Here is an 11,869-nt window from a genome sequence, read left to right on the forward strand (position 1 = left end):
AACACTGTTTAAAATTGGAACAGTTTGAGGGGAGAGGAATGATGTAAGATTATTTAAGCGATAAAAGTATTCATCACAGTCAAAGAAACCCGAGAACTCAAACGATTAATCTCTTGTACACATTCATTATGCTGTCACACACACACATACACACACGTTCTTCACAGTGACTAATCACCATCGTGCAAAACAACTACGTAATGACTCATCAACTTTATTCTTTAAATGGAAACAAATTGGGGGAGGCCTGAATGGAACGTTGATCCTCCTAAATGCTCTCAAGTAAGAAATGTGAAATGTGAGTATAGTACAACCATTTTTGTGTATTGTAAGTGGACATACCTGACAGTGATTGACAGCTCTTATGACAACCATATGGCTGAAGAAAAATTCAAGTCCTGATCTTAACTGCTACTTGAATAGTGTCCCCCCCCCCCACTATATCATCACTCACTACCATTTTTATGGGTTTGTAGAGTATATTGTGCTAATTTTAGACTGTCTATGGTGTTTAGCTTGACTATATCTACTTGCATTAAGCTACTTTTAAGATCTATGCTAATTTCTAAAAGCACATGAATGGCATTTCAGGAAAATTGGGGGTTGGGGGGGACTGAACTATGGAGACTACTGTACTTGCACTTGTTATGAAAAATGAATTCATTCTTAATGTCCTTTTCTAATAAGGATTTCAAAAATGAACTTTTGGAGGGGCTTGTTCAAGGTTTCAATTTATTGAGTGGCAGGGTTAAAGGTTAAAAATCATGTCACTAAACTGTTGTCTACATGGTCACGGTAACAGCTGTGCCCCAAAGCGTCGAAGGACAAAGGCGAAAGTTCAGAGGTCAGGTCTTGGTGACAAAGCCAATTATGACATCAGGTGTGTGAGTTTCATGCTCCCGCCCCAGGTTTATTAAATGCGCGGCTCGCCACACAAACACACTCGCACGCAAGGAGAATACATTTGATCATCCTCAGGGAACCACACAAAAAGAAAAAAGGAAAGAAGTGAGGTCGATGAAAAGACAGCGGCACGCTGATTGGTTTGGCTCCAACATTTGTTTGACTTGAGGATGTGCTGCGCTGGTGGAACGTTGACTGCGCGGAGGGGAGCGAAACAAAGCATTGTCCTTCAGGTGTGTTTTACGTTCACACATTCAGCACGCACAAGAACAAAAAGTGCTGAGAGGAGATGTTTCATGCAGCGTGATCGTGAGGGGGATTAAAAACAAAACAAGCATCCAAATGTGACGGCAAAATATAACAGAAAGAGTCTGTCACCAAACAGAAAATGCTGATAAAATTTAGCTGTAAAAAAAAACACAAAAAAAAGAGGTTACTTAAATGTAATGAAGTGTTTGTCTTGCACCACATGTCACATTTAAGGGGAAGACAAAGAGAGGGCCGTTTCCTTTGTGTGGACGAGTTGCTCAGCTGCGCTCTCATCCATGCTGGTAAGCATTGGCCTGACCAGCAGCTTGAAGCCCTCCCTGGTTACACAGTGAAGGTGATTGATGGCTCGGCTGCGCCAATCGCCTTTTAGGTCCCTTTGTGGCATGGGGCTCGCTCACATGAGGGTTTATGTATATCCCAGTGGTAAAAAGAAAAGGAGTCTCATATTGTAGCTTAATCACATTTCCGCCATCATTATTTGAGGTTTGCCTCGAGGGGCTGATAATCAGAGGCTGTTCAGCACAAAAACATCTGAACAAACGCCATCAAACCAGGGCTGTCCCAACTTTTTCCACTGAGGGACAAATACAAGAAAAAAAAAAAATGGAAGGAGGTGGGGGGGTACCTAAACTTGGATTTTCGAAACCATTTTCTGGCGCATGACACTGCTTTCTGTCCATCCTGCCCAATAGTAAGTGCACTCAGCTGCACGCTCGCACGCGCACACACACACACACACATACACACAGGATGAAAAATGCATGGTGTAAACTAGTAGCTTTTAGCACCGTTCTTCTTCACTATTCTCCTCTTCGCCAATCAACCAACACACACACACACACACACACACACACACACACACACACACACACACACACACACACACACACACACACACACACATACATACACTCAGACACACACAAAATGCCCTCACCTTCTCCCGCTCCAGTACATGCACCCGCCTTGTTAACTTCGTCCCGCTTTATGGCACTGACACCCAGCTGGTGATGGGTGCACTAACAAGGCCAAGGAAGAAAGTGGGAAGACCCCTCCAAGGGAGCGAAGAATAGAGGAAAGGCTCGGTTGTATTCGGAGGGGGCTCTCGGCTGTCACACAATGCGGCGCATTTCTCAAGATGACCCAAACTCTCTTCTCCTATACAAGTGTGACTTTTATTCTATATTTGGAGGTTCAAAAATATTCACAGAAGTGAATTGTGTTTTAAATGTAGTGCCTTGTATTTCATATCAAAGTCCAAAAGATTAGTGCAAGGTCCATTTTTGGTACAGTGGAACCTTGACGTAACGGGCTGATTAAGGGAAGGGGTGGTCCCTTAGAGCCGATCGTCTGTTACATCCAAGTAATTCTTTTCGTGGTCTAAAAAACCCACTACAGTACAAAATTTTTTTTGTGGCCTAAAAATATCCAACACCGTTCAAAATTATTGCACATTTAAAAAAAAAAAAAAAGACACTCGAAACAGTTTAAAAAGTTTTCCAAAATTAATTTCTTGGTGCTCCATTTACCCCGATGTTGGTACTTGCTTTTTTTTACGGTTAGGATTACATGCCAAAGATAAAGGCTTTACCAAAAAAAAAACCAACTGTGTACTGTATCAAAAATAGCATGTTCGGGAGACGTGAACATGACTCCCGCCTGAGTAAAAAACAGCCATAGATATGAATAACGATGCGCTCCTTGGTTATAGCGATGCGTTGCTTGCTTATAGCGATGCTAAGCTAACATCCGTATCTCCCATTACTTTTGAGGGGACAGCCACCTAAAATGGCCACTACATGTGCACATGCATTACTTTTGAGGAGAAAGTTGCCCCTGCCGACATGGCGACCACATCGACATAATTTTTAGCCGGCTCTAGTCTACTCTAACTTAATGTGCGCGGAGGAGCTGCTGTATCAAAACGAGTTGACTTCCCTCAGAAATGAGTAGGGTTACAATCAGTTTTCTGATCCGAGTCTTATGCTTTTCCTATAGTCGTAATCTAATTCAATAGAATGTAAAGAATTAAACAGTTTTTGCATGATAATGAATTTATTAATTAATCTGTTTGGTGTCCGCGTCTTGGCCACCAGGGGCCAGTGCAACACAGACAAATGGATATACATGAAGATGGTCAAAACATGCTCAGTAAGCTGCAGTGGTATCACAGAGTTGTTGTTTTTTTGCAGAGGGTTAAGAATATATGCCCTTGAGTATTGCTATTTTGTCTGTCTACACATGTTGATGCACCATTTGTGCTTAACGAGCCATTGCTGAAAGGGTTACTAGTCTATGGGCACTGATGCTATTCTTCAGCCTGTCTGGGGTTTTTTTGCATTGCGTATTGACATTAAGCTAGCGGGATTTTTCTTCTGCAAACTTTTGTGGTTGTTTTAAATTAAAAACACTGTTTTATGGTTAGTTTGACAGTAAACTTCAACAGCAAGTGGAAAAAAACAGGTGGAAGGCTCTTTTTTTTAAAATTACTGTTCACTACCTCCCAAAGTGCTGCTTGTTTTGCAGTGAGTTGCGTTTGCTGCCAACATAGCTATAGTGCTCATAAATCAACTTTGTCTTGCAACTCCAGACCAAAAAAAAAGTAAATCAGCCAAGCGACTAATTAGAACTTGAAAAAACTCGTAATACAGGTCAATTGCACAAGGTACCACTGTATCTTTGTTCATTAATCTATTTCAATGATTTATTGTCATAATGTATATGGTGAAAGGGACAATTAACATGTAGACAATGAACCCCATGAATAGCGAAAATCTGTGAGTAACTGACAGCCACTCAAAAGAGGTTTGTAATTGCCCATAGGTGCCAGAAGATGGCAGCAAACAACTTTTACTATTCAAACAGGCCTGACTAAATGAAGCACTTCTTTTCAGTTCAACATAGTTGCTTGACACTAAGATGTCACCAGATAGCCCCAAAGCAAAATTTTTATATTAGACATGGCTTTGGCCTGAGCGCAAAGAAGAGCAAATTAAAGACAATAGAACTACAACAATCCACTAGCAGGTGAATTTGCGACTGCGGCACTGTGCAAATGCAGGCGTTTAATGATTCCACTTATTGTGACATTTTTGCTTCATGGCATATGCTGTCAGAGTTTGTTCTACTGTAACATACAATATGTGCCTTGGCTCAGTGAAGGTTGGGAAGGGCTGTTTTAAGGCAAACAATGCAGGCACTGCATCGGCCAATGGGCATGCAGGTTGTAAGGCGTCCCTGGATGTCATGTGCAGGCGACAGAAGACTTCATCACAACACAATAGATTTCATTCACACCTGTTCAAGTCTATGCCATTGCATCATTCCCAGTCAAAACTTGTTCAAATTACAATCTCTGCAGGCTAAAACCACACACGGTTGGTTAAAACAAGAGTTGATGTTTTATGCATCCCACTACATCAGTCGTAAATTTCACTCAGTACAGTATTAATAAGCTTTGAGGTGTAAATAATTCACAAATACGGAACACTGATTTGCCCTGATTGGAGCCATCATTTTGTTGCCAGTGACATTACTTCATGCATGCAAGACCACGAGAGCAGCTAATTGTTCACCTTTTTTTCCATGCAACTCACACATAAGCGCTTCCCAATGATGCACGACACTTATAGTCGTAAATCCCACGAGGAATAATGACCGATCTCGCACTCACCTCAAGGGGACAAAGCAGAGATGGAATGTGCGCGGGGGGCAGAAGAAGAAGAAGGGAGGAAAAAAAAAAGCTTTTGCAGGTGCAGCTCGACGGAGCGGGCGTGAAGCAGCACTTTGCGGCACTTTGCGGTAAGCCTGACTTCAGCGAGCGGCTGATGATGGGCGCTTCATCTTCCAGCTCAGGGGGCGTGATGGCTGCAAGCTGGTTGGCCACCTTTGGGTGCTTCTGATCAGTTTGAAACAAAGACGGTTGACAGGCAGTCAGACAGACAGGCAGGCGGCTCCGGCGCCCCCATTCAAAGAGAGAGGGTGGCAGTGTAGGTGGAAGGGGGAGGGTGGCTGGTTGGGGGAAGAAAAAAAAGAAAAAGAAAAAAAGCGGGGGTAGGAGGGGGATCTTTATATGACCATAATCCGATATAAACCTTTAAAGGTTGAGCCAGTGTCTGTGAATTAAATTAGAATGTCAGTCTGACCATCAGCTTAACCTCATCACACCCTCCTGATGCTCCCTCTCTCTCTTCATGTGACACTCTTTGGAACAATAAATAACAACAAAATAACAGAAGTCTGTCTCCGACCGGCATAGAAATCACTGGAACAAAAATGGCATCGCAACCTGCAGGCTGCTTTGAGTGAAAGTCTGCTTACTTCTCACTTCATCTTCCGCAGGTTACAGAAAGAGTGACTTTCAAATTGTCCCTACAGTACTTACACTTTACAAAACTGTTATTTCTTCACATTCCTTTTTATGCTTTTATACAATTCAGTGCTATCATTCTTCTGATCTACACTGTAGAATTCACTTTATTTAGACACCCTTTAAAAAAAAAAAAAAAATCTACCTTACGACAAACTGAATTTCGGACTTCGAAACAGACTCAACACAATAGTAGAGCACAACAAATCTCATTAACAAAAAGAGCATGCATGTCTTGCTGATGTTGACGTCACTCATCCCTCGATGCACTGCGCTAAGCAATGCAAAAAATGCTAATGAACAATCTAGCACCGTCCTTGTGCGACTGCTGCTCCGAAATATGATGAGTGTCATGGCCAAGAGGCGTGCCGCAGTCAGGGAGCCAACGACAGAAAAGTGGTTCCAAACCACCAGTCCGAAGCCTCATCACAGTCTGTGGACCATTTGTTACCAGGCCGCAGAGATAAATGTAATACACATTTGAAAAATTAACGATTAAAAAAAGTACTTATGTCTTTATCTGTAGCAAAACATATGTGTCCTGATCGGGAATGTCCGTCAGCATCAGGGAGAACTCAAGTCATCTCTGATGAAAATATGCTGCTGTTATCTAGAATGTGGCACAGCGCATCTCCCCTCTCACATTTATTATTGTCTGTAGGCTACATTGTCTCACTCAAATAAAGGAACGGCCAAAACTAGAGTTTATCTACAGCTTCTTTAGCATCCATCCATTCCCTATCGTCACAAAATGCTGCAGGTATGCTAAAGCCGACTGACTCCAGCTGACTCCAACCGAGAGGCGGAGGTTAATGTTATTTTTCCTCAAATTTACGGTTGAATTTGGGATTTTACTAGTGCAGCATTTGGGTCATTGTATTAACTTGACATCCTGAGGGCAGAAACAGATTAAACGCGTGTTTATTGCAGTCATTGCTCACAACTCATGCGCAGTTATAAAAAAAAAGGAAAGGGAAAAAAAAAGCTTAGTGTAGCAAAGTGTGTTATTTGCCCCAGTGTTGATCTGCAGGCTGTTGCTAGGTGCTCGGCATGCTTTTGAATAATGCATCTCCCCTCATGTCATGGAGGCAGGTTTTTGGAGTCCTAATCGTGCCACTGATAGCTGAGATGTGCAAGCGCAAAAAAAAAAAGAAAAAAAAGAGAGAGGGGGCGGAGGGGAGGGCTGCAGGTAATTGCCCCACTTGAAGTAATTTGCTGTCCAAATTGGGAGACCTCATTAAAATGCATGATGCAGCCCAAACTGCACCACTTTTCCTCGTGATACCGTCTAATGCAGAAGGTTGAGCACCATCCATTTTTCAATGGTGCTCCCGTTTCGGAACAAATTTCCCCTTTTGAAATAATGTGTAAAACCGTTTCACACCAGCAAAAGTGATGGTGACATGGGTTGCCAGGTTGGTGTGAAGGAAACAAAAACCCTCCTTTTTCTTATTTTCTGGCTTTCCTTCCTAAAAAAGGCAAATTGTGTTCAAATGCGGATGTCAAACTAGATGACTTGTCAACTCTTATAGTTCAAGTCTAAGTCAAGTCGATTTTGGCAAGTAAGTTGCAAGAACTAAAACTCAAGGCTGACTCGAGTCATGGCATACACTTCGAGTCCCCCGCCGCACCCCCCCCCCCCCACCACCCATCTCTGATTACACACTATATGGTGCGAATGCAAAAAATGATGGGCAATATAGCGAGGGGTTCACTGTAGGTTTGCCTCCCACAGTGAATGCATGCCCATTCAATTAGCAATAGATTGTGTGCAATTCCATATGAGCTAAGCATATGCAAATTACAAAATGCTGCACAAATCATATCACGAAGACTTTTTCGGGGGAACTTTCTCAATGGGAAATCTCATCAGCGCGGCGAGAGTTGTCGGGCAAACAGAACAGCGGGGGAATTATATGAGTGTTATTGCATTGCTGATTTCCTCTGAACACAACGGGAGGCACGGAAAGAGATGCACTCCGTTTTGCAAATGTCAGTCAGAGGTTGAACAATCTGTTCCCACGAGAATTTAGCACGGAACCGTCTGCAGACTCAAGCAGCAAAAGACATTTACTGTGGGACTGTTTCCCAGCAGCTCGAATGTCATAACACAAGCTATGAACGCGTGATGCGATGTCCTCTTTAAAAAACAAACAAAAACACACAAACATAAAGACTTATTTTTGAAGGATGATGTTTTTTTTAGAAATGTCGCTCCTTTTCCGTCATTGGCGCAGCCATTCAAACGCAAGACTTGAGAGGAGCGGGATTGTGACATGAAAAACTGCTCCATCATCTTAACAGCGCTGCCAGGAAAGACACAGTGATCACAGCGGGCACAAAGAGCATAATGATGTTTTTAGTAGCATAATAAATTCTCCATCTTGGTTTCGGTGCTCTCGGGTGTCTGTGCAGGCTTGTTATTGGCCGGAAAACCTCATTCTGCACGGTTTGTTTTTACTGGTGCTGCTGTTAATGGGAATAGATCAAACGGGCTGGTAAGTAAACCACATATAAAGGTTTTTGTCTGGCAGACAGAGAAGGCCAGTTGCGGAGGAAGTTAAGGAGACGTGGTGGGAGCTGAGGCTAACCACCAGGAAAGTTGTCCAAACATCGGCCAGCTATGGATGAGATGCCATTTCTAGACCCAGGTGAAAAACTGCGAGATTGAGGGATAGTACCTCACGCACACAGTTTAAAATCCAAGTAGGTGACGAATAATAGGGGTCCTAGAATGGAACCTTGAGAGACTCCTAAGATGACAGCGGGCTGGTTTGGAATGGGCACATCCAAGGCCGACATAGTTGGCTCTTTCGGTGAGATATGAGGTGAACCAGACAAGAATATTGTGGGAGAGACCAATGAGGAACCACTCGTGCTACGCACATTTTGTGAATCATTGGTCTATATGCACTTCTAATATACAGTAGCACATTTGCACCATACTTAATGATTCATCATATCACTGGGGTTGTGATTTACTGCACGTGCTCTTCATTTAGTGCATTTTTTATGCAGATGCAAAAGTGTAAATGTCACTGAACAGCATACAGAATTTCAATGATTTTAGGTTCACGCTGACGACCTTGGTAAATCTATTTATGTGCAACAGCATATCTGACTTGAATTCATTTTTTATCAACGTTCAATGTTTTTTCTTTTGCTCGTTTTGTTGCAATGATGAAAAAGCAGTATTCTGCTAACCACACTCATGAAAAGTCAACACTGTCATCGCAGCCTGACTTGCTGAGTGGCTATATCAAATTTGAGTTTTTCGAAACCATAAACCAAGACTAACTGGTCTGTGCCAAAGTTAAGCTACTGTGTTTACACCTGACCAAAATATACAGACAGTAAAAAAAGACAACGTGTAGAAAATGTAAAGCACTGAACCACTTCATGTAGAAGCTTCAGCAACTTCACACATTCTAACCCCAAAAATGCTGCGCCAACAAACAAAAACACAAAATTCTAAAAGCCGCAGACTCGCTGAAATGTTGCAATCGCACCCTAGTGAAAAGTCCGCGCTCCCCAAAGCTGTGTTCATCCTTTTTGTAGCCGTCAAGTGTTAGCCTGATGACACGACATTTGACAGCGGCAGAGTTTTACGGACTTAATAAGGCTCAGGACTTATTGCAATCTTTCCATTTGCAGCCAGAAAAAGACTGCCAAGCTGAAGAACTTGCAACTAGCCTTGTAGAACTGTCAAAAACAACAGATTTATCCTGTAAGCGGCCTTTTCAAGAAAACAGAAAATCAACTAAACTGTCAAAACCTCAGAGCATCACATCTTGTTGAAAAAGTTAGACAATTCAGCATTGGATTCTTTCTGTTTGTGCTCCCCCAAAAATAAGTTGTCCGGTCAAAGGTCTGCCAAATAGCCTAAAATTGAACCCCACTGAAAATGGGTCAAATGAGGGACCCCTAAGCCAGATTTGTCTTTGCAAAATAACTGACAACAGCTCCTCCACCCACACACTTTTTCCATGCCCAATTACATTCTGATTTACCTTGCCGCTTAAAATTCAGGTCATGTGTGGCTGAGCATTTTTGTGTGTGTGTCTGTCTGTCTGTCTGTCTAACGAGCTCTGTGCAGCATTTGTGCTTTGTGTGTTCCACTCACCCGCCTTGGTCCCTCTCCTCCTTTCATCCAATATGTGTGCCAGTTGCTCAGACAAAAAAAAAAAAAAAAAAAAGATTTTAAAAACATGAAACCTCTTCTGTTAAAGCTCTTGGCTATTGGTTTTATTTACGCAAATGGTCGCGCACATACACTCAGACACACACAATCTGCAGATTTATTATGTTGATAAGCATCATCAGAGAATCCAGTGGAGAACAATCAGCGGGTCTGCACGTCGCTCGGGTCTTTTTTATTGACTCGATGCGGTTGGCTATAATAACTGATTCAATACGATGGCTTCATTCTATGTATCTGTGTTTGGAAAAATGTTAAAAAGATGTCAAGAGACTGTGTTATGGTGTTATGTGGGATGATAGAGGGGGCGGGGGCGGGGGGGTTATACTATCGGTCCGGTTTCGTTCCAGTGTTTGATTTCCTGTTCCATGTCAAATGAAACGACTGATTTTTTATTTGTAATTTTAGCGATGAAGACAAAACAGGATATGACATTTCCCACAATGCACCGCTGTATACACACCTGCGGTTATTTTACCCCGTGAATGAATGCTTCCTCCAAATGCTGCATTTTTGGAATGTTTTTTGCATTAAACTTAAATTCACTTTTTCGTCATGATCCTTGTTCCTAATCCTATCATTATACAACGTAATGAAGGCAAGAATTAATTAGGTGAGCTGTTGGGTTCCTTTTGCTGCAGGTAAGACTCGCCCTAGTTGGCCTGAGCGAGTTTCACTCACATTGCCTCACGCCGCCTCCTGATAATAAATGTTAATGTGACTCACTGCAGCCTCAGTCTAAATGTGACTGTAATTGGGTTTCGGCAAGCATTTTTTTTTTCAATCAATGCGATTCTTCAGTTTTTGGATGTAGTTCTCCATTATTTATAAACAACACCAAATCTTACAGTTCAAATGTTGGCTTGGCACTTCTTCTATTCACTGAAAGTGAAGAATATGATAAATGAGACACTGAGGGTTGAAATGATTCGTCAAATGTATTACTAAGCATCGACGTTTAACCGCTTGTCCGGCCACATCGTCTTCATTCGTCTGGTCTTAGATGTGATTAGCGGTAAGTCTCACTAGATTCGGCCTTTCTAATCGCTGCTAGTTTTTAAAAAATCTTAGCTTTTTTTTTTCTCCAATGATCTCAAATAGAACCTCATGAATATGTACACGTATAATGTGGTGTGATCGTGTGATCCCACCTGTGCAATTTCTTCCAAATGTTACTGGTCATGTTATAATATTGTTTTGCCGTCTATGTGCAAATAAATAAATACAAATACAAATTACAACACATATGCACCAAAAATATGGACAAAAATCAATAAAATTAAACCAAACATAAATGCTCACCACACATCGTTATTGATCCATATCAAAATGTGTTGTTTTTTTTTAATTACAGGTTTCCTGACATTAAATTCTATTTCAAGCAAAACCCTAGGCCAACTCGAAAAGAAATAGAGGAGCGTGAGAGATGCTTGGTTCGTTTTGATAAAAGCGTTGCAGCCCCATCTTGTGGAACAAATCGGCGTTACAGATTATAGCGCGAATGTTCGCGTTTCTTTCTGTTTATTGTCAGATCAAGATTGTTATTGCTTCTTTTGGAGAAAAATATCTCCAAGGGTAGGGATTACAATTAATTAAAATATCTTCCAAAATTTATTTCGGTAGTTTAAGGTAAAAAGCTAAATTGTATTCATTAAATACAGTACAGGTACATCAGTGAATATTTTTCATCAGGCTACTTCCTTCACATTTTATTAATTTAACCTTTATTCAACCAGCAAAGTCCCATTGCAACATTTTTCCATATCACATTCAAGTGTAATATTGACTTACTACTGCAACCAATGTAAGAAGGAAACGCTTTGTCAATGCAACTTCAGAATAACATTTCATCGAACAGATTCTGGACTTTCGATGGTAAATGTAGGTCAGTGCTTCTGATAGTGCGTTTGTAAATTCCTCACAACCCCTTTTTGGTTAGCTTTGTCCTCTTGTAATGACTGTTTTGACTGAATCTAATCGAACAAAATCTATCAATTAATCGAGTAAACCATCCATGAAGGACGTCCTCTCCCATTATGCTCCGGCAGGGGTCACCAGTGGACTCCCTACGTAATAACTCCTTCCATCCTTCTGCACATTCAGGCTCTCATCCATTCATCAAACTTCTT

General features: G+C 41.7%; 1 protein-coding gene across 1 annotated transcript in view; it reads right to left on the reverse strand.

The window, feature by feature from the left end:
* Positions 1–5,114, reverse strand: part of LOC147195209 (neurocan core protein-like) — a 33,168-nt gene extending 28,054 nt beyond the window's left edge. The window contains exon 1 of the mRNA XM_086128762.1: positions 4,847–5,114. The gene's annotated coding sequence lies outside the window, so the exon portion shown is untranslated. The remainder of the gene's footprint in view (positions 1–4,846) is intronic.
* Between the last annotated feature and the right edge of the window lie 6,755 nt (positions 5,115–11,869).

The sequence above is a fragment of the Hippocampus guttulatus genome, chromosome 14 (assembly GCF_054856545.1).
Source record: "Hippocampus guttulatus isolate MCC_2025c chromosome 14, RoL_Hgut_1.0, whole genome shotgun sequence".
Lineage (NCBI taxonomy): Eukaryota > Metazoa > Chordata > Actinopteri > Syngnathiformes > Syngnathidae > Hippocampus > Hippocampus guttulatus.